This window comes from Podarcis raffonei, chromosome 12 (assembly GCF_027172205.1).
Source record: "Podarcis raffonei isolate rPodRaf1 chromosome 12, rPodRaf1.pri, whole genome shotgun sequence".
Taxonomy (NCBI): domain Eukaryota; kingdom Metazoa; phylum Chordata; class Lepidosauria; order Squamata; family Lacertidae; genus Podarcis; species Podarcis raffonei.
In genome coordinates this window covers 961,201-988,602 of record NC_070613.1, presented here as the reverse complement: position 1 = coordinate 988,602, position 27,402 = coordinate 961,201, and the positions used below count along the sequence as shown (strand labels likewise).

Genomic DNA, 27,402 nt, shown 5'->3' with positions numbered 1-27,402 from the left:
GCACTCTGGCTTCCGTCATGGTGTTCCATTGCTCCAGAAGCGGTTCAGTCATTCTGGCCGCAAGACCCAGAAAAGCTGACTGCAGACAAAAGCCAGCTCCCTCGGCCTGAAGCGAGATGAGTGCCACACCCCATAGTTGTCTTTGACTGGACCTAACTGTCCAGGGGTCCTTTACCTTTTTATATACCTAACAGTACTAGGTTTTGGGAGAAAGTGCTGGTTTGTATAATTATGGCCGATCAGAAGAAACTAAAATTTTCAGCAGAGAATATTTTTGTGAACTAGATACCTACTATATGCAAGTTAACGGGACAACGAAAATGGTAGCTAACCCTCTGAGGCTTCTGTAGACCAGTGGATTACAGTGGCAGAGGTGTCTTCCTGGGCGTCCAGGATCAGGCCCCCAGAAGAGTGGAAGGAAGGAAGGGGTGGGACAGGGACGCTGCCTTGAAGGGGTGGGACCCCCCCTACATCCACCCCCCCTTCAACCCCCCCATCCTTCAGCGCGCCACGCCCGCAGCCTTGCGGGGAAGGGCGATCCGTGAACGTGGCTCAGCTGCACGTGGGATCTGGTTCCTTCTTGTCTGGTTTTGGCTACAGCCAATCAGGAGGCAAGGATGGGGATGAAAGGAGATGCAGCCGGGGGGGGGCACGCTTCCCCTGCAAGCTTTTTCTGGCCAAGGGGGAGAGCAGCTCAGATCCCCCAAAATACAGCATCTCCGGCTCTGGAGGAAGAAAACGCAGAGAGGGGGGGGGATGAGCTTGGGGCGCTCGGCTCGCCAAGGGTTAAAAGGAACTGAGCCGAATTCCTAGAGAGGAGAGGACAGAAGGGGGGGGGACCAGGTCCTCCCGATCCAAAGCCCCTCCCTCCCTCCCTCCCTCCCAAGTCACTTCCTGCAAGCGGGGCGTGGATGTTTTGTGTGTCTCCTTTGCAAGCTTCGCTGCCTGGGTGGCTCCTGCTGCAATCGGGTGAGTCTCCTCTCTCTTTCCTCCCTGTGGGGGAGAAGGGGGTCCCAGGGCTGCAGGCGAGGGTGCAGGGGGGCCGTGTTCAGATCATGCGTGCCCCCCAGGGTCCTGCACCCCCTCCTTGCTCTCTGCCAAGCCAGGGGGCGGGTGGTTTTGCAGGAGGGCTGCTATTACCTTCCTTTGTAACAATGGATACTCAGCGCTTTGTGGAGAAAAGAATGGCAAGCAAAGAAACCGCATTTAGGTTTATGCAGCAGTCACTTTTGTTGATAGAGGTTGTGGCCGGACGGAAACATTCAGAAATAAGATATGCGCCAGAAATAAAAGACATTTTTTCATTTTCCTGCGCAAGCGCTGCCTCTGCGCGCCCTTCTGAGATCTGGTGAGTCTCCCCTCTCTTCCCCGTAAGGGCCTTGGGGGCCTTTCATTGGTACATCACAAAAATAGCACAATAGGTTAATGGAAATATCTACAACGTAATCTTCATTACTAGAGGTCAGACAGAGTCTTCTTGCTTCGTGATTAGGTTTAAGCAAAAGCAGAAAAAGGGCAAACAGGATGGAGCAGAGTTAACAGATCACAGTGAGCATCACATAACCAAACACCTGGTCAGGACCCCCTGGGGTAGTGCATAGATTGTTGTTGTTGTTGTTTAGTCATTTAGTCGTGTCTGCCTCTTCGTGACCCCCTGGACCAGAGCACGCCAGGCCCTCCTGTCTTCCACTGCCTCCCGCAGTTTAGTCAAACTCATGCTGGTCTCTTCAAGAACACTGTCCCACCATCTCATCCTCTGTCGTCCCCTTCTCCTTGTGGCCTCCATCTTTCCCAACATCAGGGTCTTTTCCAGGGAGTCTTCTCTTCTCATGAGGTGGCCAAAGTCTTGGAGCCTCAGCTTCAGGATCTGTCCTTCCAGTGAGCACTCAGGGCTGATTTCCTTCGGAATGGAGAGGTTTGAGTTTGTCATTGCTTGTCTAGGTTTGTCATTGCTTTTCTCCGAAGAAGCAGGCGTCTTTTAATTTTGTGACTGCTGTCACCATCTGCAGTGATCATGGAGCCCAAGGAAGTAAAATCTCTCACTGCCTCCATTTCTTCCCCTTCTATTTGCCAGGAGGTGATGGGACCAGTGGCCATGATCTTCGTTTTTTTGATGTTGAGCTTCAGGCCATATTTTGCGCTCTCCTCTTTCACCCTCATTAAAAGGTTCTTTAATTCCTCCTCACTTTCTGTCTTCAAGGTTGTGTCATCTCCATATCTGAGGTTGTTAATATTTCTTCCGGCAATCTTAATTCCGGCTTGGGATTCATCCAGCCCAGCCTTTCGCATGATGAATTCTGCATATAAGTTAAATAAGCAGGGAGACAATATACAGGAAAGAGGTGGATTTGCCCTGCCAGACTTTAAACTTTATTATGAGTCAGCAGCATTTTGCTGGTTGAAAGACTGGCTGCTTCTTGAGAATACAGACATTTTGGATCTTGAAGGTTTTAACAATGTATTTGGGTGGCATGCATATTTGTGGCACGACAAGGCTAAAGGACACAAAGCTTTCAAAAACCATATTGTCAGGAGAGCACTGTTTAATGTTTGGACTAGATATAAGGATCTATTGGAAAATAAAACTCCAAGGTGGTTGTCACCAATGGAGGCTAAGGCTCAGAGAAAACTTAACATGGAGGCCAAATGGCCAAAATATTGGGAAATTTTGGAACAAGAAGGGGACAGACTGAAATTGCAGAGTTTTGAGAAATTGAAAGATAAAGTGCGAGATTGGCTTCATTATTATCAGATAATGGAGGTTTACAATTTGGATAAGAAAGTTGGTTTCCAGGTGGAAAAATCTAAATTGGAAACAGAACTGTTAGAACCCAAAACTAAGACTTTGTCAAAAATGTATAACTTGCTGCTGAAATGGAATACACAGGATGAGACGGTTAAATCTGTAATGATTAAGTGGGCACAAGACGTTGGACATAATATTATGTTTGCTGACTGGGAACAGTTGTGGACCACCGGGATTAAATTTACGGCATGTAATGCCTTAAGAGAGAATATTATGAAAATGATATATAGGTGGTACATGACCCCAGTCAAGCTTGCAAAAATCTATCATTTGCCCGATAATAAATGTTGGAAATGTAAGGAAACTGAAGGTACATTCTTTCACCTTTGGTGGACGTGCCCTAGGATTAAGGCTTTCTGGGAAATGATATATAATGAATTGAAAAAGGTATTTAAATATACCTTCTTGAAGAAACCAGAGGCCTTTCTCTTGGGCATGGCTGGCCAAGTGGTGCCAAAGAAGGACAGAACTTTTTTTATGTATGCTACAACAGCAGCAAGAATACTCATCGCAAAGTATTGGAAGACGCAAGATTTACCCACTCTGGAAGAATGGCAGATGAAACTGATTGACTGTATGGGATTGGCAGAAATGACTAGCAGAATCAGTGACCAGGGAGAAGAGTCGGCAGAAGAAGATTGGAAAAAATTTAAGGACTACTGTCAGCGCTGCCCAAGGTCCCAGCTCACACAAGACCAACGCTGCTTCTTCCTCAAGTTAAAAAGTCTTTATTGAAGTTCAGTTTCATTTCCAGACGCGCAGCGCGCAACGCTACTTCTATTCCTCAGACCGTAGAAGTCCCATCTGAATCTCCTCCCCCCTGACACCAGCTTAAGATTCTAGCCTTACTCCACCTCTTCCTCTGTTCCTTCTTTCTCTGGGTCCTCCTGCTAGTCGGAGCCTCAGCCCTCCTAGATTCTTCTGACGCTGAGTCCGCCGACTCTTCTCCCCCCCTCCTTCGGGCTTTAGGACCTGGCTCCCAATCCGGGTTTTCTGCTGTCCCGCGCTCCTCCACATTTGAACTTGGCGCGCGCGCGCAGCCTCCCACTTTCCTTCTGACCGTTACACTTGTGTCACTGCTCCCTCTTTCGGGGAGGCTAGCTGGACCTGGCCTTCCCTCCGTTTCCCCACTCCCCGATGGAGGAGAAGCTGGTCCTGACTCATGTGACTCTTCCCCCCCACTGTGCTCTGGTGGGGGAACTGGTCCTAATCCTCCGCTACTCCTTTGGGACTCCCCTCTGGTTCCTTGTTTATGGATCGTCCCCCCTGGGACTCGCCTCGCCCTTACCATAGGCGCCCCCTCCTGGGAATCTTCTGATTCGCTGGAGAAGCTCATGGAATCTCTCGGCCCACTGTCATATTCCCCTACGCTCCCCTCTGATTCCTCTCCTCCGCTCTCTATTTGCTCTCTCCCCTGCTCTTCTGCTCCTGAGCCTCTGACAACTACTTACAGAAATACTGTAAAATTAAGGAATGTTGAATGATGTTGGATTGAAATTGAGTGGTTTCTAGCTGTAATGATATAAAGGAACATGGGGGGAAAAAAGGTTTGGATAGAAAATAAGGCGATATTATAAGCTGTAATGCTTTAAGTTAAGGATTTGCTGAACAAATAATTTGAAATGGAATACAAGAAGGGGAGGTATGAGGAGGTCAGAGAAATATGTTATTGAAAAGTTTGTATTATGAACTATATGTCTTTTTTAATCTTTTTGTTTGTTTTTTGTTTGTATAAAAAATTGAAAATCTTAATAAATATCATATATATATATATATATATATATATATATATATATATACACAGCCTTGTTGTACTCCTTTCCCAATTTTGAACCAATCAGTTGTTCCATATCCAGTTCTAACTGTAGCTTCTTGTCCCACGTAGAGATTTCTCAGGAGACAGATGAGGTGATCAGGCACTGCCATTTCTTTAAGAACTTGCCATAGTTTGCCGTGGTCAACACAGTCAAAGGCCTTTGCATAGTCAATGAAGCAGATTAAGTGCGTAGATTAAGTGGGGTGAAACAGTCCTTTATCCTTGTTTGTTACCAGTGAAAAAAATATAAAGTGTTGGTCCATTGATGGAACGTGAGAGGGGCTTTCCAAGCAAAGATAATGATTTATGTTTCAATTAAAATCAACCCGATCAAGCCAAATGCTCAAAACTCTGCAGAATCCAACTGCCCCTCCACCTGCCTCTAGTTTTGAGGCTCTGTGTGTAATTTGAGGTTTTATTTGTTTGTTTATTTTCCATGCTTGAGGCTGCAGATTATTATTATTTTTGTCTGTTGTTATTATTTCCGTTGTTACCACTGTTCCACTAGTTACCCAGAGCAGCTTACAACCATTTAAAAATATTTTTTAAAGTCAAAACAAATAATAATCAGAGGAATAGGCTGGGTCCTGAAAACGCGTGTCTCTCTTGTCAGAGACCATGGGAAAGAGGGGGAGGTGCCTCTGTGGGGAGGGAATCCCCCAAGGGGGGGTCTGCCCCCAGGATGCCCTCTCTTGGGCCACCCCCACCCAAATCTCTCAGGGGGGTGAAACTACCAAGACGAGGACCAGGATGTTAAATTCGCTTGGCATGCATGTCTATGGCATGCCATAAGAATACATAAGAGTTATTTGAATCATGTAGTTAGGAAGAATTTGCAGGGGACAAACATTAAAAACCTGCTTGAAAGGAAGGCACCACTTTGGCTCTCACCTGCGGAAGCAATATCCATATCATATGTGGTGGACACGTAAATAAGCCAAAGATTTATGGGAGATGATATATAATTAAATGAAATAAATGTTTCAAAAGACCTTTATTAAAAGCCCAGAACCATTTTATTAAGAATACTAGGAACAGATGTTCCCACAGATCAAAAGAATCTGTTTCTCTACATACAGTAAGTACGGCAGCCAGAATGCCTTATGCTCCAAAATAGAAAGAGGGAACAATACTAACCAGATGACATTGATGGAATATGTAGAATTAACAAATTTAATGAATAGAATAAGGGAACAGGAAGATGGAGTTTTTATTTTTAAGAAAAGAGCCTACCAAGAGGTTCTTTTGGCCAACCTTCACACTCAGGAGGGGGCTCTTCAGATATTTGGGGGCCAAAGTGAAGCACTCATATGAGCACCTTGCACTGGGCTTGGAAATGAATGGCATCCAGTTCAGCTTTTTAAAACAGAAATTAAATGTGCTCTCAAGGGTTGTAATGAGAGGGATTCCATGAGCAGGTGTATGTCAGCTACCGTTCCTTCACTGACAGCAAATGAAAGCAGGCACAGAGAGAGAACAGATAAGCGTGGAATTCAGAGGGGAGGGAGAAGAAGCAGGGAGCAGCAGTCCCTTGATCTCTGGGCACAGAGAAAAACGAAAGAGAGAGCCAGAGGGACAGAAGGCAACTTGCCAGTTCTGATAGTGATTCAGACTTGGAGGAAGTAAGGGGAATGGAATCGCCCCAAACTCACAGGTTGGCCAGGAAAGAGAGAAAGAAACGGTGGGGGCTTCCTTGTTGGGGAAGGAAGAGGAGGGGCCCAGTCTGGGCAACTCCATCCTCCAGCGAGGACTGAAATTGCTGAGCTCCAACTGGGGCTTGTGATGGACTAATAAATATGAAGTAATTAATGGCCAGTGTCTTGTCATGTTGAGTGTGTGTATGTGGGAGAGATAGCAAGCCTGACAGGGTAGACCCATGGAGGCCACCTTGAGCTCCTTGGAGAAAATACGGGATAGAAATGCCATTTATAAAGAATGGGGACCCAACCAATAATCTGGCCACCGCATTTTGGGCCAGTTTTCTTCAAGGGCAGTTCCACATAGAGGACATTGCAATAACCCCATGTCACCCTGAGCATGGAATATCCTGGCCACTTCATCTCTGTCCCAAGGGGACTGTGGCTGGCAAAGTAGCCGGAGCTGGAAATGGTCCCTTACAATCCCAGTAGGAATGTGAGCCCTTCTTGACTCACTTTTTAGTGCTTTCCTTTGGCCCTCAGGGGGTGGCTAGATAGGAAAGAAAAAGGGATCCCACCCCAGTAGTCTGCCTTGAGAACTTTGCAGATTCCAGGTGCTAGGAAATGAGACAGAAGCAGGAAGGAAATGGGCCCTGAAGTGGGTATGGGACAGAGAGCAACGCTTGAGGATCCCAGGGATAGTTGGTATCCGTCTTGTCTCAGGAGACAATGGGAGAGTGTGCCTCTGGGGGCCAGATCAAACTGTGCCAGCTGTGGCTCCAGAGGCTATAGCCTAATGTCACAATTACACTCGTAGAAATGACTCACTTGTCAGTCACAGTTCTGACTTCATTCTTTGATTGAAAACACTGAAAAGCAGGAGCAAGCAGGCAGATTCATTCAACAGAAATTCCTTATGCTTCCTGCACATTTTGCATGGTAATTTCCCTTCTAGAAGGCCTAGATCAGACACCCCCAAATTAGGCCCTCCAGATGTTTTGGGACTACAATTCCCACCATCCCTGACCACTGGTCTTGCTAGCTAGGGATGATGGGTGTTGTAGTCCCAAAACATCTGGAGGGCCGAATTTGGAGGTGTCTGACCTAGGTGCTGGCTTCTCCTTTTCCATTTTGGAAAAAAAGTTCAGAGTCTGGGCTATGTTTCAGTCCAGCCCTGGTTCCTAGCAAGATTCACCCACACTTTCTCAGGAAACCTTTTCTCTTGACTGTGTATCTGTTTCATAACAGAACAATGTATTTGCTTTGTAGGATTTGCAGACGCCTCTACTTAGGACAGACGGAACTGGGCAGAAGAACAAGGGATTCCTTCCGACCTCTTGGAAGCTTCCTGAGAGCCCAGATGGATGAGCCAGACTCAGCTGGCCCTGAAGCAGGAAGAAGCCATGCCATCCAAACTGGGAGCAGTGGGGGATTCTGGGAAAGCTCCATGCAAAAGATCCTGGGTGAGGAGGACACCCTCAGCTCAAATATACAGAGAAAAACGTTCAGGCAAATGTTCTACCAGGAGGCGAAAGGACCCCGAGAGGTTTGCAGACGACTCTACCACATTGACTGTCAGTGGCTGAAGCCAGAAAAGCACACGAAAGCTGAGATGCTGGACCTGGTGATCTTGGAGCAGTTCCTGGCTGTTCTTCCACCAGAGATGGAGAGCTGGGTGAGGGAATGTGGAGCGGAGACCAGTTCCCAGGCGGTGGCCCTGGCCGAAGGTTTCCTCCTGAGTCAGGCAGAGGAGAGGAAGCCGGCAGAGCAGCAGGTGAGAGAGACTTTCCTCTGGATATTCTCAAGGGGCTCTGAACATGAGAGAGAGTATCCCAAAATTCTCTCTTAATCCCCCAATCTTATTTGGAAAGCCTTCAAGGAATGATATCGGGTACCCCTAAAGCTTTTGCCTCTCCCATTCCTTTTCTTATCTTCCTCTCCATTCTCTGTTTTCAATCCTTGTTGCTCTTTCAGGAAACGATTATTTTTGCAGAAATGGGCCTGTATTCCTCTGAGGCAGAGAGGCCTGCGTTAGACACCAAAGAGAGGCCACTGGGTAAGAAGGAAGGATTTATTTTCTCCATTTGGTCACATTCTGTGGATTTGGAAACTAATCCATGGGTTATTTTCATCTTTTGGGGAGGACACCTGGGTCCAAGATCTCAAATGAGGGACATGTATTTTTAAATACAAATGTTAAAAGGCACTTAGTAGGTGAGACTTTTTCTAAGGCCCATCTGTAGTTAGAGGTGCACTGCTTCAGCTCTAAGAAAAGCATGTGCTAATGGCCTGCCACTTCCCTTTGTCTCTCACAGGTGGCAGAATGATGCTGCCAAGACCTCTTCTTCCATCTTTGCATGGAGGCAGAGGAGAAACATCAGCTCTGGAACCAGATCAGGTAGGGAGAAGGAGCATTGTGGGGAAAAGAGGCTGTGAGATGGGGCAGCCAGGCAGAAAACAACAGAGCAATGTGTAGTAGATAATCTGTATGTTGTCTAAGAAGAGAACCTTTCCCTTTTTATTTTAGAGTCTGGTGTGTTTTGAAGAAGTAGCTGTTCATTTCACAGACGAGGAATTGGCATTGCTGGATCCTGACCAGAGAGCTCTGCATAAGGAAGTCATGGAGGAGAATCGTGGGATTATGGACTCTCTCAGTAAGGCTGCCTTTTGCATTACAATATCTTTTTTGAAATTCAGTATGGATCTCTATGAGATGAACCTCAAGTGTTTTAATGGAGCTAAACAACAACACCCACAGCATCTGGGGTTCTGAAAGCCTCACAGTGAACTGTGACTGGAGAGTTAGCTACTGTTTTGTCTGTAAATATTCTTCCTCCAGTTTTGCTTTTAAAAATCATGATCTGGCTGGTCTGAACTGCTTAGGTTTTGAAATTCAGGCTTTAGAGACGTTTGGGAAGTTGAAGTAGCTTCTGTTAGTTTTTGATTCACCAAAGAGATGACTGATGTTGGAATCATAGAATCCTAGAGTCATTGGGGCAAGACCTACTGAGAAGTGTTGCTGTGATCGTGAAGCCTGACACTTCTGAGCAGCCAGTTTCTTCTCATAAAGAGTTAACTTCACTTACTTTGTGTGATTTATTGCTGCCCCACTCCTGACACTCAGGTTCCCATAAATATGTTCATTAATGCCTGTCAACAAAAGCTGTGAAGCTTGTAGTAAGACCTTACATTTAATTCCCTTCAGTTCTTCCTCTGTCCCAAACATTAATTAGCATTGTTCAATAATCGAGGGCTGCCTTTCTTCCTAAAGCTGTGATCTGTTTCTCTGTTACAGATGGTGATGTTTCCGAAATGAAGAACAAGGGAGACCATGACAAAGTCTACACAATGGAGAAGCGATATACATATTTGGAGTGTATAGAGAGCTTAAGTCAGAGCTGCCATTCCACTCCCCTCCAAAGAAATCTCTTTAGGAAGAAATCCTATCAGTGCTTGGAATGTGGGAAGAGCTTCAGTCGGAAGGATAGTCTCACTCTTCATCAAAGAACTCATACAGGGGAGAAACCATATCAGTGCTTGGAATGTGGAAGGAGCTTCAGTCAGAGCACAGGTCTCAGGTCCCATCAAAGAATTCATACAGGAGAGAAACCATTTCAGTGCATGGAATGTGGAAAGAGGTTCAGTCAGAGGGTCCATCTCACATCCCATGAAACAACTCATATGGCAGAAAAGGCATTTCACTGTTTGGAATGTGGAAAGAGCTTCACCCGGAAGGAAAATCTGACTTTCCATCAAAGAATTCATACAGGGGAAAAACCATATAAGTGCTTGGAATGTGGAAGGAGCTTCAGTTGGAAGACTAGTCTGACTTTACATCAAAGAACTCATACAGGGGAGAAACCATATCAGTGCTTAGAATGTGGAAAAAGCTTCACTCAGAAGGAAATTCTCACTTCTCATCAAAGAACTCATAAAGGGGAGAAACCATATCAATGCTTGGAATGTGGAAAAAGCTTCAGTCGGAAATCTTATCTCAGTTCCCATCAAATAACTCACAGTGAGGAGAAACCATATAAGTGTTTTGAATGTGGAAAGAGCTTCACTCAGAGTGTCAACCTTAAAGCACATCAAATAATTCATACAGGGCAGACGCCATTTCAGTGTTTGGAGTGTGGGAAGAGCTTCACCAAGAAATTAAATCTCACTTTCCATCACAGAATTCATACAGGGGAGAAGCCATTTCAGTGCTTGGAATGTGGGAAGAGATTCAGTCAAAGAGCGGGTCTCATGTCCCATCAAAGAATCCATACAGGTGAGAAGCCATTTCATTGCTTGGAATGTGGAAAGAGTTTTGGTCACAGTGCTAGCCTTAAGAACCATCAAAGAGTTCATACAGGAGAGAAGCCATTTCAGTGCATGGAATGTGGAAAGAGCTTTACCATTAAATTATCTCTCACTTCCCATAAAAAAATTCATACAGGGGAGAAGCCATTTCAGTGCTTGGAATGTGGAAAGAGCTTCAGTCGGAACTCACATCTCAATTCCCATAAAATAACTCATAGCAAGGAGAAACCTTATTCGTGCATGGAATGTCGTAAGAGCTTTACCCAGAAGGGAAGTCTCACTTCCCATGAAAGAACTCATACAGGGGAGAAACCGTATCAGTGCTTTGAATGTAAAAAAAGGTTCAGTCACAGCGCCCAGCTCTCCGTCCATCAAAGAATTCACACAGGGGACAAATGATACCAGTTCTCGGAATGTGGAAAAAGCTTCAGTCAGAGTGCCGTTCTTTAGGTGCATCAAAGAATACATACAGTGATTTAAAAAAGAATGAGGGAAAAGCTTCACCCATAAAGTAACACTCACTTCCCATCAAAGAATTCACACATGGGACAAAACATATCAGTTCTCAAAATGTGAGAAGAGTTTCACCAAGAAGGAAAGTCTCACTTCCCATCAAAGAATTCATAAAGGGGAGAAACCGTATCAGTGCTTTGAATGTGGAAAAAAGTTCAGTCATAGTGCCACCCTCGCAGTCCACCAAATGATTCTTAAAGGGAGAATCCATATCAGTGCTTTGAATGTGGAAGGAGCTTCAGTCAGAGAAATGTCAATATTACCTGCACAGTGGGAACGTATATTAGAATCTAATGGACTCCACATAGAGGTCTGTATGAGATGTGGTAAGGACAACGTCTCCCTGAAACATTGGTTTATAGTCTCTTGGGCTTGCCATTCAGAAGGCTGGTGGTTCAAATCTACTTGACAGCGGTGAGCTCCTATTGCTCTGTCCCAGCTTCGGCCAAGCTAGCTGTTTGAAATCATACTAGTGCAAGCAGATAAAGAGGTACCACTGCGGCGGGATGGTAAAGGGCGTTTCCGTGTGCTCTGGCTTCCGTCATGGTGTTCCATTGCTCCAGAAGCGGTTCAGTCATTCTGGCCGCAAGACCCAGAAAAGCTGACTGCAGACAAAAGCCAGCTCCCTCGGCCTGAAGCGAGATGAGTGCCACACCCCATAGTTGTCTTTGACTGGACCTAACTGTCCAGGGGTCCTTTACCTTTACCTTTTTATATACTTACAGTACTAGGTTTTGGGAGAAAATGCTGGTTTGTATAATTATGGCCGATCAGAAGAAACTCAAATTTGCAGCAGAGAATTTTTTTTGAACTAGATACCTACTATATGCAAGTTAACGGGAGAACAAAAATGGTAGCTAAGTGACTGATATTGATGAACTGGAAGAACAAAGACATGATCTCCTTTAATCAGCGGATTAATAATATGATAGCACTTGCAATTTATGGACAGACTGCTTACAGACGTAGACTCTGCTTGTAAATATGACAATATTTGGAACAAATTAATACAAAATGTAGTAAGCTAAAGATGTTTACATTAGTATTACGATAGTAATATCATATTTATGGGTTAGGATATACATATAAGCCCCCCCCTTTTAAAAAACAACAACATACAAGTCGTCTCAGGGGTGGCCTGGAATTACCAATGGATGTGGCTCGCTATTTGCTAACCTTAGGCTCCGCCCCTTGACTCCACCTCAACAGTTAAAGCCTGTGCCTCCTCTAGGACAGTTGTCCCCAAAGTGAGCGACCCCCCCCGAAGAGTTTTGTTCCTGGGGGGCACTAAGAGGCAAAGGGGTGGCAGTGTACACAACTCCCAGACTTTGAAAAGCTGATACCACTTGATCAAGTTCATTGGTTTTGTCATGAGTTAATTAAACTACGTATATTTAATTGGATTTTGAATAAATGCAACCGTTTTATTGTTTTTATCTTTCTTTGTGGGTTGTGCAAACGGCTATTCTGAATAATGCTTTTATCTGGTAGGAGGCACTGGGGTGTTGGGGGGGGAGCAGCGGCCCTAAAATGTTTGGGAACCGCTATCTAGGACCTGAGGGACATGGGTGGCACTGTGGGTTAAACCACTGAGCCTAGGACTTGCTGATCAGAAAATAATAATAATAATAATAATAATAATAATAATAATAATAATAATATAATAATTTATTATTTATACCCCGCCCTTTTGGCTGGGCCTCCCCAGCCACTCTGGGCGGCTTCCATAGAAACCAAAAATACAATAAAATGTCACACTTTAAAAACTTCCCTGAACAGGGCTGCCTTAAGATGTCTTCTGAATGTCAGGTAGATGTTTATCGCTTTGACATCTGATGGGAGGGCGTTCCACAGGGTGGGCGACACTACCGAGAAGGCCCTCTGCCTGGTTCACTGTAGCTTTGCTTCTCGCAATGAGGGAACCGCCAGAAGGCCCTCGGCACTGGACCTCAGCGTCCGGGCAGAACGATGGGGGTGGAGACGCTCCTTCAGGTATACTGGACCGAGGCCGTTTAGGGCTTTAAAGGTCAGCACCAACACTTTGAATTGTGCTCGGAAACGTACTGGGAGCCAATGTAGGTCTTTCAAGACCGGTGTTATATGGTCTCGGCGGCCGCCCCCCAGTCACCAGTCTAGCTGCCGCATTCTGGATTAGTTGTAGTTTCCGAGTCACCTTCAAAGGTAGCCCCACGTAGAGCGCATTGCAGTAGTCCAAACGGGAGATAACCAGAGCATGCACCACTCTGGCGAGACAGTCCGCAGGCAGATAGGGTCTCAGCCTACGTACCAGATGGAGCTGGTAAACAGCTGCCCTGGACACAGATTTGACCTGTGCCTCTATGGACAGCTGTGAGTCCAAAATGACTCCCAGGCTGCACACCTGGTCCTTCAGGGGCACAGTTACCCCATTCAGGACCAGGGAATCCTCCACACCTGCCTGCCTCCTGTCCCCCAAAAACAGTACTTCTGTCTTGTCAGGATTCAACCTCAATCCTCCAACTGCCTCCAGACACTCATACAGGACCTTCACTGGTTCTGATTTAAAAGAGATGTAGAGCTGGCTATCATCCGCATACTGATGAACACCCAGCCCAAACCTCCTGATGATCTCTCCCAGCAACTGCATGTAAATGTTGAAAAGCATGGGGGAGAGGACAGAACCCTGAGGCACCCCACAAGTGAGAGCCCAGGGGTCTGAACACTCATCCCCAAGATCAGTTGTTCGAATCCCCACAACGGGGTGAGCTCCTGTTGTTCAGTCCCAGCTCCTGCCAACCTAGCAGTTCGAAAGCACGTCAAAGTGCAAGTAGATAAATAGGTACCGCTCCGGCGGGAAGGTGAACGGTGTTTCTGTGCACTGCTCTGGTTCGCCAGAAGCGGCTTAGTCCTGCTGGCCACATGACCCGGAGGCTGTATGCCGGCTCCCTCGCCCATAAAGCGAGATGAGCACCGCAACCCCGTAGTCGGCCACGACTGGACCTAACAGTCAGGGGTCCCTTTACCTTTACCTAGGACCTGGGACTTCAGACCCTGAGGACATCTCCCCAGGGTCTCAACCCTCTGAGGCATCTGCAGACCAGTGGATTACAGTGGCAGAGGTGTCTTCCTGGGCGTCCAGGATCAGGCCCCCAGAAGACTGGAAGGAAGGAAGGAAGGAAGGGGGTGGGACAGGGACGCTGCCTTGAAGGGGTGGGACCCCCCTACATCCACCCCCCTTCAACCCCCCCATCCTTCAACGCGCCACGCCCGCAGCCTTGCGGGGAAGGGCGATCCGTGATCGTGGCTCAGCTGCACGTGGGATCTGGTTCCTTCTTGTCTGGTTTTGGCTACAGCCAATCAGGAGGCAAGGATGGGGATGAAAGGAGATGCAGCCCGGGGGGGGCACGCTTCCCCTGCAAGCTTTTTCTGGCCAAGGGAGAGACCAGCTCAGATCCCCCAAAATACAGCATCTCCGGCTCTGGAGGAAGAAAACGCAGAGAGGGGGGGGGGATGAGCTTGGGGCGCTCGGCTCGCCAAGGGTTAAAAGGAACTGAGCCGAATTCCTAGAGAGGAGATGAAGAATGGGGGGGAACAGGTCTTCCAGAACAAAGGCCCCTCCCTCTCTCCCAAGTCACTTCCTGCAAGCGGGGCGTGGATGTTTTGTGTGTCTCCTTTGCAAGCTTCGCTGCCTGGGTGGCTCCTGCTGCAATCGGGTGAGTCTCCTCTCTCTTTCCTCCCTGTGGGGGAGAAGGGGGTCCCAGGGCTGCAGGCGAGGGTGCAGGGGGGCCGTGTTCAGATCATGCGTGCCCCCCAGGGTCCTGCACCCCCTCCTTGCTCTCTGCCAAGCCGGGAGGCGGGTGGTTTTGCAGGAGGGCTGCAACCCTGTTCTTCCTTTAGGCAAACGCTGCTCACCGCTTTGTGGAGAAACCATCGCTTTCATCCGGCCAGACTTGCGTTTGCTGCAATAGCCGAGGAGTCTCCTGGGTGTCCAGAGCCCAGTCTAGTCCTGTTGAGTCTCAGTCCGTCAGGCTGGAGGATGCGGACTAAGTGCTGGGATCAGTCTGAGCCCCTCTTGGAGGATGAGAAAGAGCAGGGAGGAGGGGCTGGCTGGGCCGGGGGGGGGTCAGTGGGGGCTCCCTTCCTGCTTGGAGGAGGCGGGGTGAATTCTCTGGATTCAGAGATCCTAACTAACTCCCGGCCAGTGGCTAAGCTCCCTTTCCTGAGCAAAGTTCTTGAGTAAGTGGTCGCTGACCAGATCCAGGCGCTTTTGGAAGAAACTGATTTTCTGCATCCATTTCAGTGACCCAGATACAAGCGAACCCTCCCTTGTCCTCCAGTTAGAAGGAAATCTTTCCCCACCCCACCCCGTTCATCAGGCAGGGAACTTGTCCAGACTCCTGGCTGACCCAGGTGCGCCCCTTCAGACATGCAGCCTCTCAGGTGTCCAAATGATCTTCTGAGACTGACCAGGAAGCCCTGAACAGAGAACCACCAGAGCTCTCCCCACCCAAGGAATCAAAGGCAGCAGGAGAGGCCCTGCTGGGAAGGAAGCAAAGCTGTGCTGGGGTGAAAGGGGCAGCCCCCCCCCCCAGTGCTGAGAGTTACTGGGAGACCCTCTTCCCACTAGCTATAATTCCTGAGTTCCCTGGCAAGGACGACGGGTTGCCTAGCCACTCCAAGGGAACCTCTCCCAGCAGCGCTCAGCTCCCTTTACAAACTACGGTTCCTGTGGTTCTATGGACTCATTAAAGGGGTCTCATCCTGCTTTACAGATGCAGCCCGGGGGGGGGGCTGGCAGTGTGTGTTGTCTTTTTGGAATAACTTAATTGAGCTTTATAGCAAGGTTCAAGGGAATAATGACAAATGAAGGATACAAAGAAATATTCTCTTCTGTTGTAATTTGCACACCACAAAAATAGCACAATAGCTTTATGGGAATATTTGCAACATATAGTTCATTATTAGAGGTCAGGCAGTGTCTGAGTTCTTGGTTTGTGAATAGGTTTAAGCAAAAGCAGAAAAAGGGCCAACAAGACAGAGCAATTAACCGATAACACTGAGCATCACATAACCAAACACTTGGTCAGGAGCCCCTGGGGTTGTGCTTCGATTAAGTGTGGGGAAACAGTCCCTTTTCCTTGCTTGTTACCAGTGAAAAAAATATAAAGTGCTGGTCCATTGATGAACATGGGGTGGGGCTTCCAAACAAAGATTATGATTTGGTATGTTTAAATTAAAGTCAACCAGGTAGAGCCGAATGCTCAAAACTCTGCAGATTCCAGCCACTCCATGGCTGTTTCTTCAGGCTCTGGGTGTAACTCGGGGCTATTTTATCTCATGCTTGAGGCTTTATGTGTTGTCCTGGATGTTATTTTGATTACTTTTCGTACTGCATTTCTATAATTCTGTTAGGCCATGGGTAGGCAAACTAAGGCCCGGGGGCTGGATACGGCCCAATTGCCTTCTCAGTCCGGCCCGGGGACAGTCCGGGAATCAGCGTGTTTTTACATGAGTAGAATGTGTCCTTTTATTGAAAATGCATCTCTGGGTTATTTGTGGGGCATAGGATTCGCTGATTTCCCCCCACCCAAAATATAGCCCGGCCCCCCACAAGGTCTGAGGGACGGTGGACCGGCCCCCTGCTGAAAAAGGTTGTTGACCCCTGTTTAGGCTTTATCTCCCCCCCCATTTGTAGCGGATTCACCCTTCCCACTGGCCCCCATTAAATATAGCAGACCCACCTCATTACACCCCCCAGCCTCTCCCCCCCCCCAGTGCTCCTTCTCCCCACCTCATCTGGTTCCACAGCCGCGACTTCTCCTCCGCCACCAAGAAAAGATGGATGAGGCGTTCTTGCCAGAATCCCTCCGCCATCTGTGAGACAGAAAGGTGAGTGAGAAGTCAGAGGTGGAGCTGTGCATGGCGAACGAGAGAGGGGCCACAGAAAAAGCCTCACTTGCCGAGGGCATTTGGACATTGGCAGCCATTCCATATTTTAGTTATGTGGAAATTGATGCACCCTGCTTTGGGCTCTTGGATCCCACCAATGACCATCAACTAATAAAGGAGTGGATTCACCCCGCTAACTGCCCCCCATTAAATATAGAGGACCCACCTCATGATATGCAAACTACACGAATTTCTGCAATTTCCCACAGGCTCCCTTGTGAGGATCTTGTGTGAGAGGAAACTTAGTGATTTAGAGTCTTAGGAAAGAGCTGAACGAACAAGAACAGTTTTATTTACAAAAAAAGTTTGGAAACAAATTTGGGTCAGGAGGTGTGTTCTCCTTAACTTCCTACTTAAACTAAATATAAGGATGTCACTGTAGTAAATGCTTTTCTTAAACTTCAGTTGCTAAAAGCTCACTTGTTGCACTTCAGTTGGAAGTTCAGGTTTCTACCATAGGAGGTAAAAGAATTAACTCGATTTCTGTTCATTTACTTAGTTATGAGCAGGGTTACACTTAAATACTTCTACTGCAGCACATCTTCCTTCTCAGCCTAATACTTTGGTTCCTGAGCGAGGGGCATTTTTCGTTCGTCCGCCTCTCTCTTAGCCACCCTGAGGGATTTCCCACAGACCCAGGGGATCCCCTCAGCCCTTGTTCTTGGTTTGGGGGTCCTCCTTTCCTAGCAGACCTCTCCCCTCCTGACTGGAAGGAGACCCTGGTTTAGTCCGTCTTCCCACAGCTTCTCCCTCTCCTGCCTCCTCAGACTCAGCCCTCCAGATTAATTCCTGCCTCCATATTCTCCCCAGACCCTCCACTGGGTCTTCTTCCTATCTAAGCTGTGAGACTCCTTCTTCTGGCTAGAGAGGATCTCCTCTCAGATCAGAGCCAGTTCTCCCTCAGAAAAGAGCATATCCGAATATTAATAATAATAATACCCCTTTCAGATCAGGCCTTCCCAACTCTCTCCCTCAGAAAGGGCTTCTGGGGTTTTCCCTCCAAAAGGGCTGGCAGCCAATCAGAGAGGGAGAGAGAGAGAGAGGCTCCCGCCCTCTGCTGGAACCTCGGAGGCACTGCACCCCACACTCTGCTCTGGCTCTGAGGGAAAATACCTCATGGGTTGAAGCAAATGGAGAAAACTAAGAATAAGAAAGGATACAGATGAATTGACCGAGTCTTCTCTTGTCATTTGTATTTCACAATTAGTTTGCAGGAATATCTGCAACATATGGTTCATTATTAGAGGTCAGCGCCTGAGATTGAGTCAAATGCTCAAAACTGCAGATTCCAAACACCCCACACCCCCGTTTCTGGAAGGTCTGTGTGTAACTTGAGGCTTTTTTCCCATGCTTGAGGCTTTATGTTATTATTATTTTTATTATTGTTTGTTGGTATTTTCACTACTATTACCACTGTTCCAGAGCAGATTGCAACCATTTAAAAATATTTTTAAAGGTCAAAACAAATAATAATCAGAGGAATAGGCTGGGTCCTCCGTTGTCAGAGGCCTTGGGAAAGAGGGCGAGGTGCCTGTGTGGGGAGGGAATCCCCCAAGGGGGGTCTGCCCCCAGGATGCCCTCTCTTGGGCCAACCAAGACTCTCAAGGGGGTGAAGCTACCAAGAGGGCCCCCCTGCCAAATTTCACAGCCAAAAGGATCTGTAGGGAAGAAGGTGGTTCTTCACATATTGGGGGGGGGCTAAGTGAACCCCTCCTGAAGGCAGCCCTGTTTAGGGCACTTTTTAATGTTTAATGCTGTATTGTGTTTTTAATATTTGGTTGGGAGCCTCCCAGAGGGGCTGGGGAAACCCAGCCAGATGGGTGAGGTGTAAATAATAAATTCCTATTATTCTATTATACTCCTGTGAGAAGGGACCACCAATGCAGCTGTTTTAAAACAGGAATTAAATGTGTTCTCAGGAGTTGTAATGGGAGGAATTCAATGAGATGGAGTAGACCCATGGATGCTCCTTGGAGAAAAAGGGAGGAAATAAATGCCCTTCATAAAGAAAGGGAGCCCAGCCAACAATCTGGAGCAGATTCTGAACCATCCTCAAGAGCAGTTCCACTTAGAGGGCATTGCGATGATCCTATCTGATCCACAGCAGAGAGTACCCTGGCCATGTCATCTCTGCTCCAAGGGGACAGTGGTGGGCAAGCTGGCCAGAGCTGGAAAGGGGCACTACCAAACAGAGAATTTATTTACAATCATAGGAGGAATGTGAGCCCTTCTCACTTGTTTATAGTGCTATCCTTTGGCCCTCAGACCTAAGAAAAAGGGATTCCACCCCAGCAGTTTGTCTTGAGAACTTTGCACATTCCAAGTGGCTAGAAAATGAGACAGAAGCAGGAAGGAAATGGTCACTGAACTGTGGGAGGGAGGGAGAGCAGTTATTGAGGATCCCAGGGTGGGTTGGTTGGTTGGTTGGTTGGTTGGCATCCATTTGTCTCAGGAGACAGTGGGAGAGTGTGCCTTTGGGGCTGAGGTCAAACTGTTGGAAGGTTGCAGCAGCTGCAGAGCTCTAGCCTAGTCTCAAAATTACACTTGTACAAATGACTCACTTGTCAATCACAGTTCTGTCTTCTTTCATTGACTGAAAACACTGAAAGGCAGGAGCAACTAGACTGATTCATGTGACAGACCTTCCCAATGTTTCCTGCACATTTTGCATAGTAACTTCTAGTAGGGCTGGACGCCGGCTTCTCCTTTTCCTTTTTTGAAAAAGAAAGTTCAGAGTCTGGGATGTGTTGCAGTCCAGCTGGTTCCTAATAAGATTCCGGGAATCTTTTTCTTTTCCTGGCTGTATATCAATTTCATAACAGAACAATGTATTTGCTTTGTAGGATTTGCAAAGGCCTCTACTTAGGAAAGACAGAACTTGGCAGTAGGACCAAGAACTTTCTTCCGATCTCTTGGGGGATTCCACAGAGCCCAGATGGATGAATCAGAGTCCGCTGGCCCTGAAGCAGGAAGAGGCCATGCCATCCAAACTGGGAGCAGTGGGGGATTCTGGGATAGCTCCATGCAGAAGATCCTGGGTGAGGAGGACACCTTCAGCTCAAAAGTGCAGAGACAAAATGTCAGGCCGTTCTGCTACCAGGAGGCCCAAGGACCTCGAGAGGTTTGCAGCCGACTCTACAACCTTGACCATCGGTGGCTGAAGCCAGAAAGGCACACAAAAGCTGAGATGCTGGACCTGGTGATCTTGGAGCAGTTCCTGGCTGTCCTTCCCCCAGAGATGGAGAGCTGGGTGAGGGAATGTGGAGCGGAGACCAGTTCCCAGGCGGTGGCCCTGGCTGAAGGATTCCTTCTGAGTCAGGCAGAGGATAGAAAGCAGGCAGAGCAGCAGGTGAGAGATACTTTCCTCTGGATACTCCCAAGGGGCTCTGAACATGAGAGAGTATCCCAAAATTCTCTCTTAATCCCCCAATCTTTTTTGGAAAGCCTTCAAGGAATGAGATCGGATACCCCTAAAGCTTTTGCCTCTCCCAGTCCTTTTCTAATGTTTCTCTCCATTCTCTGCTTCCAATCCCTTTTGCCCTTTCAGGGAAAGATTATCTTTGCAGAAACGGGCCTGGATTCCTCTGAGGCAGAGATGACTCCATTGGAGACCAAAGAGAGGCCACTGGGTAAGGAGGAAGGAGGGTTTTTCCCCATTTGGTCACACATTCTGTAGATTTTGCCATTAATCTGTGGGGAGGACACTAGGGGCCAAGAGCCCAAAGTGGGGACATGTATTTTTACCTAGCTAAGATACAAATGTCAAAATGCACTCAGTAGGTGAGACTTTTTTACAGGCCCACCTGTAGTTGGAGATGCACTGCTTCACCTCTAAGAGAAGCATGTGAAAATGGCCTGCCACTTACCTTTTTCTCTCACAGGTGACAGAATGATGCTGGCAAGAGATGCTTATCCATCTTTGCATGAAGGCAGAGATGCAGCAGCCATGGAACCAGATCAGGTAGGGAGAATGAAGGATTGTGGTGAAAGAGTCCCTAATGAATCTCTCTCCTCCTTCTCTTGGCTGTAAAGGCCATTGCAGGAGCCTTATGTTCTGAGAATGGTGAACAATCACCTCTCGTTGACTAGCCTCCTGAATGTTGCTAATACAGTGGTACCTCTGGTTACGTACTTAATTCGTTCTGGAGGTCCGTTCTTAACCTGAAACTGTTCTTAACCTGAAGCACCACTTTAGCTAATGGGGCCTCCTGCTGCTGCCGCGCCGCCGGAGCACGATTTCTGTTCTTATCCTGAAGCTATGTTCTTAACCTGAAGCACTATTTCTGGGTTAGCGGAGTCTTTAACCTGAAGTGTATGTAATACGAGGTACCACTGTATTATTTATCAGTAGTTGCAGTTTTATTTATAGAATTAGCATTTAATGATAAAATAGGCTTCTAAATAGTTGACAAATCATAAAAACAGTGGCCAGAATTCACCTTTCCCCTCATTCTCATGGACATGCTATGTGATCTGATGGTGAAAATGGGGTGACCCAGTGCAAAGATCCTGAGGATCCATGTGGATCCATGCTTTGTAACCACGTTTTGGCACTATTGCAGCCCCAGGCAACAGTGGGTGCGTGATTTTTTTGGTGCAGGTTGTAGCCATGGACATGCTGTGTGATCTGATGGTGAATTTGGGGTGACCCTATGCAAAGATCCTGAGGAGGGAAGGAAAAACAGAAGGGACAAGGAGCACGAGAGGGGTGTGCGGAGAAGCAGCTGGCTAACAATGCAGGAGAGGGGTTTAACGGGAGGGAGGAAAGGAAGGCAAAAGTTCCCCCCTCCCAAGCCAGCCTTCCCCCCCTCTCTCCAACCTGCATGTTTTCCGGCTGCCTGCGAGTCCCTAGAATGCTGGACGCAGCAGCAGCAGCACCGGAGCACGGAGAGGAGGAGGTAGTGGCTGTCGGCTGTGCTCCTAGCCGACGGAACCTGAGCCGGGTGGGCTGGAGCCTGCGCGCAGTGTGACTAGGAAGGAATTAGAAGGAAGGACGCGATCCTTTCCTTTCCCCTCTGCTTGCCAGGAGGGCAGGGGATTTCCCTGCTCTTTGTTGCGTTTGAGCAAACACAGCAACTGAAAACAGAAGCGGGTGGGCAGTAAGACCCTGAGGCAGAATGCAGGAAAGCAGCAGCCTCGCTTCTGCAGCCTTCCCTCCTCTGCACGATCTGATTTTTGCCCCTGCACTCGGGCCAGTCGGCTCCAGGGACCACACATTCGCTCAATAACACGCACATACATTTCCCCTTACTTTGTAGGAGAAAAAATGTGCACGTTATAGAGAGAAAAATACGGTATTTGAAGATCACCATGTGGCATTCCATCCATTCCCCCAAAAGCTTAATACCAGTCATTAAAATACACACACAAAAAACAGTTTTGTTAAAACATTAAAATATGCATCCATAATAAAAATGTACAGCAAAACAATTGCATTAAAACAAAACAGCAATGAACAGGCAGAAAACAACAGAGCAATGTGTAGTAGATAATCTGGATGTTGTCTAAGAAGGGGACCTTTCCCTTTTTATTTTAGGGTCTGGTGTCCTTTGAAGATGTAGCTGTTCATTTCACAGATGAGGAATGGGAGTTGCTGGATCCTGACCAAAGAGCTCTGTATAAGGAAGTAATGGAGGAGAATCGTGGGATCATGGAGTCTCTTGGTAAGGCTGCCTTTTGGATTACAATATCTCTTTTGGAATTCTTTTTGAAATTCAGTCCCTGAGGCTGTGATCCGTTTCTTTTTTGTTGCAGATGGTGATGAATCAAAAAGGAAGAATGAGGGAGACCAAATCTACACAATGGAGAAGCGGTATCAATATTTGGAGTGTATAGAAAGCTTCAGAAGAATTCATACAGGGGAGAAACCCTATCAGTGCTTGGAATGTGGAAAGAGCTTCAGTCGGAAGGATCATCTCACTCTTCATCAAAGAATTCATACAGGGGAGAAACCATATCAGTGCTTGGAATGTGGAAAGAGCTTCATTCAGAAATCCTATCTCCGTTCCCATAAAGGAACTCACAGCGTGGAGAAACCCTATAAGTGCTTGGAATGTGGAAAGAGCTTTGCTTGGAAGGTCAGTCTAACAGCCCATGAAAGAATTCATACAGGGGAGAAACCATATCAGTGCTTGGAATGTGGAAAGAGCTTCAGTTGGTACTACAACCTCAGTTCTCATCAAAGAACTCATGGCAAGGACAAATCGTATCAGTGCATGGAATGTGGAAAGAGCTTCAGTCGGAAGGATAATCTCAATCTTCATCAAAGAATTCATACAGGGGAGAAACCATACCAGTGTTTGGAATGTGGAAAGAGCTTCATTCGGAAATCCTATCTCCGTTCCCATAAAAGAACTCACAGCGTGGAGAAACCCTATAAGTGCTTGGAATGTGGAAAGAGCTTCGCCTGTAAGGTCAGTCTAACAGCCCATGAAAGAATTCATACAGGGGAAAAACCATATCAGTGCTTGGAATGTGGAAAGAGCTTCATCCGGAAGATAAGTCTCACAGGCCATCAAAGAACTCACAGCAAGGAGAATCCCTATAAGTGCATGAAATGTGGAAAGAGCTTCAGTCAGAAGCATCATTTCACTCTTCATCAAAGAATTCATACTGGAGAGAAACCATATCAGTGTTTGGAATGTGGAAGGAGCTTCACCCGGGAGGACAGTCTGACTTCCCATCAAAGAATTCATACAGGGGAGAAATTATATCAGTGCTTGGAATGTGGAAAGAGGTTCAGTCAGAGTGCCCATCTCACAACCCATCAAAGAATTCATACAGGGGAGAAACCATATCAGTGTTTGGAATGTGGAAAGAGCTTCATCCAGAAAAGAAGTCTCACAACCCATAAAATAATTCATACAGGGGAGAAACCATATCAGTGTTTGGAATGTGGAAAGAGCTTCATCCAGAAAAGAAGTCTCACATCCCATCAAACAACTCATACAGCGGAAAAGGCATTTCAGTGCTTGGAATGTGGAAAGAGCTTCATTCGGAAGGAAAGTCTGACTTCCCATCAAAGAATTCATACAGGGGAAAAACCGTATAAGTGCTTGCAATGTGGAAAAAGCTTCAGTCAGAAGAGAAGTCTAACTTCACATGAAAGAAGTCACAGCGAGAAGAAAGCATATCAGTGCATGGAATGTGGGAAGAGCTTTAGCCGGAAGGATTGTCTGGCTTCACATCAAAGAACTCATACAGGGGAGAAGCCCTTTGAGTGCTTGGAATGTGGGAAGAGCTTCATTCAAAGAGCAGGTCTCGTGTACCATCAAAGAATCCATACAGGGGAGAAGCTGTTTAAGTGCTTGGAATGTGGGAAGATCTTCACTCATAAAGCAGATCTCATGCGGCATCAAAGAATCCATACAGGGGAGAAGCCCTTTGAGTGCTTGGAATGTGGGAAGAGATTCAGTCAGAGAATTGGTCTCGTGTCACATCAAAAAATCCATACAGGGGAGAAGCCCTTTGAGTGCTTGGAATGTGGGAAGAGCTTCATTCATAAAGCAGATCTCATGCGGCATCAAAGAATCCATACAGGGGAGAAGCCTTTTGAGTGCTTGGAATGTGGGAAGAGATTCAGTCAGAGAATTGGTCTCATGCGGCATCAAAGAATCCATACAGGGGAGAAGCCCTTTGAGTGCTTGGAATGTGGGAAGAGATTCAGTCAGAGAATTGGTCTCGTGTCCCATCAAAGAATCCATACAGGGGAGAAGCCCTTTGAGTGCTTGGAATGTGGAAAGAGCTTCCCCCAGAAGTTAAATCTCAGTTTCCATCAAAGAATTCATTCAGGTGAGAAGCCATTTCGGTGCTTGGAATGTGGAAAGAGCTTTAGTCGGTACTCCCATCTCAGTTCGCATCAGAGAACTCACAGCAAGGAGAAACCATATCAGTGCATGGAATGTGGAAAGAGCTTCGCTTGGAAGGTCAATCTAACAGCCCATCAAAGAATTCATACAGGGGAGAAACCGTATGAGTGCTTTGAATGTAAAAAAAGGTTCAGTCAGAGCGCCCAGCTCTCCGTCCATCAAAGAATTCACACAGGAGACAAATGATACTAGTGCTCAGAATGTGGAAAGAGCTTCATTCGAAGCGCCCATGTCACTTCCCAGCAAATAATTTGTACAGCGGACCAGTCTTCCAGAACTGGAAGACTGGGGAAATATCATCAAAGGAACTGAAGGAGGTGAGGACAGCTGACCCCACCTAGGCCTGAAGTCACCCCCCCAATAATCACCCCAGGCCTCAAAAAAAATTTCCACAGAGTATATATTTCCCTTCCAGTTCCCTCCCCTTTCTCCTCATCCTCTTTTCTTGGGAGTTGGGGATCCTTAGCCTGTGCAAGGGGGGGGAAGGGCCTGTGTCCATCTGGGCAGGGGGAAAGGACCAGTGCCCTCACCCTCGCCTGCTCCCAGATTTGGCAACCCTTGTGCAGCAACGGTGCAATTGGTGCGTAGGTTGGAGGGGGCCAAATTACTCATTCCTCCTTTTCTCCTGGGACTGACAAGACTGGTGGGTTTTTTTTAACTTGTACTTGCTGCCATACTGAGCACAGTTTGGCTTGGGTAGTCACAGTTCTACTTTTCCTAAGCCATGGGGGACGGTCAGGCAACTTTACGTAAGTGTTTGGAGTCTATTTTTCATCAGGTTTTAAATCCTCAATCATCTACTTTCGTGGCGTCTTTCCAATTTGTTCAGGAAACATCGCAGGGGGGTTGTGTGAGTTGTTTTACTGCTTTTTCTCCATGACCCTGGGATACTTGGACACTGGGACACTCAGAATGTGGAAGGAGCTTCGGGGAAAAGACAATAGTGACTTTGAAAAAGAATGGGAACCTTTTACATCATATCTGCAGAAACAACAACAAAAAAAAAGAGTCATTGGCAGGATTTAAATAAACATTTGCAATTTTCTTTACAAAAAATAGGACACTTAATATGACAATATAGAAGTAAATATAAACAGCAGAATGTAATATAAGATGTAATAAACCAGTGATGGAAGTTGAGAGAAGTCCGCAGGGAAGGGGAAAATTGAAATCTGAATGTAATGTAATGATTATAGACATTGTTAAAAAATAAAAATCTTTTAAAAAATTATTAAAAAAATAGAATTCATACAGCGGAGAAGCCATATAAGAGCTTCAGTTGCAAGAGAAGTCTCACTTCACATGAAAGAACTCACAGGGAGGAGACACCATATAAGTGCTTGGAATGTGGGAAGAGCTTTGCCCGGAAGAAGAAGAAGAAGAAGAAGAGTTTGGATTTGATATCCCGCCTTTCACTCCCCTTCAGGAGTCTCAAAGCGGCTAACAATCTCCTTTCCCTTCCTCCCCCACAACAAACACTCTGTGAGGTAAGTGGGGCTGAGAGACTTCAAAGAAGTATGACTGGCCCAAGGTCACCCAGCAGCTGCATGTGGAGGAGCGGAGACGCGAACCCGGTTCCCCAGATTAGGTGACTACCGCTCTTAACCACTACACCACACTGACAAGTCTCACAGCCCATGGAAGAATTCCCACAGGGGACAAAGCCTAACAGTGCTCAGAATGTGGACGGAGCTTCGGTCAGAGAGCCCAACTCACTTCCCATCAAAGGATGCCTATCAGGAGAGGCATAGAAACATAGAATTGTAGAGTTGGAAGGGACTACCAGGGCCATGGCAGTGCTGGAATGTCTGCTGAAGCATGCCTGATGAACCTGCAAGGAAGGAGAGGTCACCATCAGAATTTTCTTCCTGATGTGTAGCCATTTGGATCCTACCCTCTGGAGCAGCAGAAAACAAGCTTGCGCTATCTTCCATGTGACCCTTGATCATCTTGGTCACCCTCCTTTGTGCATGTTCTAGCTTGTCAATATCCTTAAATTGTGGTGCCCAAAACTGGACACAGAACTCTGGTGGAGTCTAACCAAGTTAGAATACAGCATGACTATTTCTTCCCTCAATCCAGACATTACACTTCGGTTGTTGCAGCCTAGAATAGGATCAGCTTTTTTTGCTGCTGCTGCTGCATTGCACTGCTGAAGAGAAGTGAGAGTGGAAGAATGAAAAGTCTTTGAGTGGTACATGGGTGTTCTATCCAAGGGAAACTGACCACCGCACCAGCCGGAGAACTTCCTTAGTGCTCAGGTCCCCAGCTGTCAGGAAGGGAAGGCAGGATCAGCACCAGGGAGAGGATCGGAGGAGTGTGCTTCAAGGCCACAGCTAGAAAGCCAGCAGCAGAGGGAGAACATGCATCTTGTCTTGTGTGAAAACAACTCAAGTAAAAGCCTCACTATTTTGGAATCTCAACTCTCATGGATAGTAATGGGGTTACCAATTCTCCTACTTGGGCTCAGGAAACTAAGTTTATGGAGGATTTTTTCCAAGAGCTTTGGACACTTTGGGAAGGACTCTA

General features: G+C 46.9%; 1 protein-coding gene and 1 pseudogene across 1 annotated transcript in view; both read left to right on the top strand.

Annotated features, from left to right (window-relative positions):
• The first annotated feature begins 839 nt into the window (after positions 1-839).
• LOC128423988 (zinc finger protein 420-like) overlaps positions 840-27,402 on the top strand; it is a 39,792-nt pseudogene continuing 13,229 nt past the window's right edge.
• Positions 14,691-27,402, top strand: part of LOC128424010 (zinc finger protein 883-like) — a 39,535-nt gene continuing 26,823 nt past the window's right edge. Inside the window, exon 1 of the mRNA XM_053409760.1 lies at positions 14,691-14,769. The gene's annotated coding sequence lies outside the window, so the exon portion shown is untranslated. The remainder of the gene's footprint in view (positions 14,770-27,402) is intronic.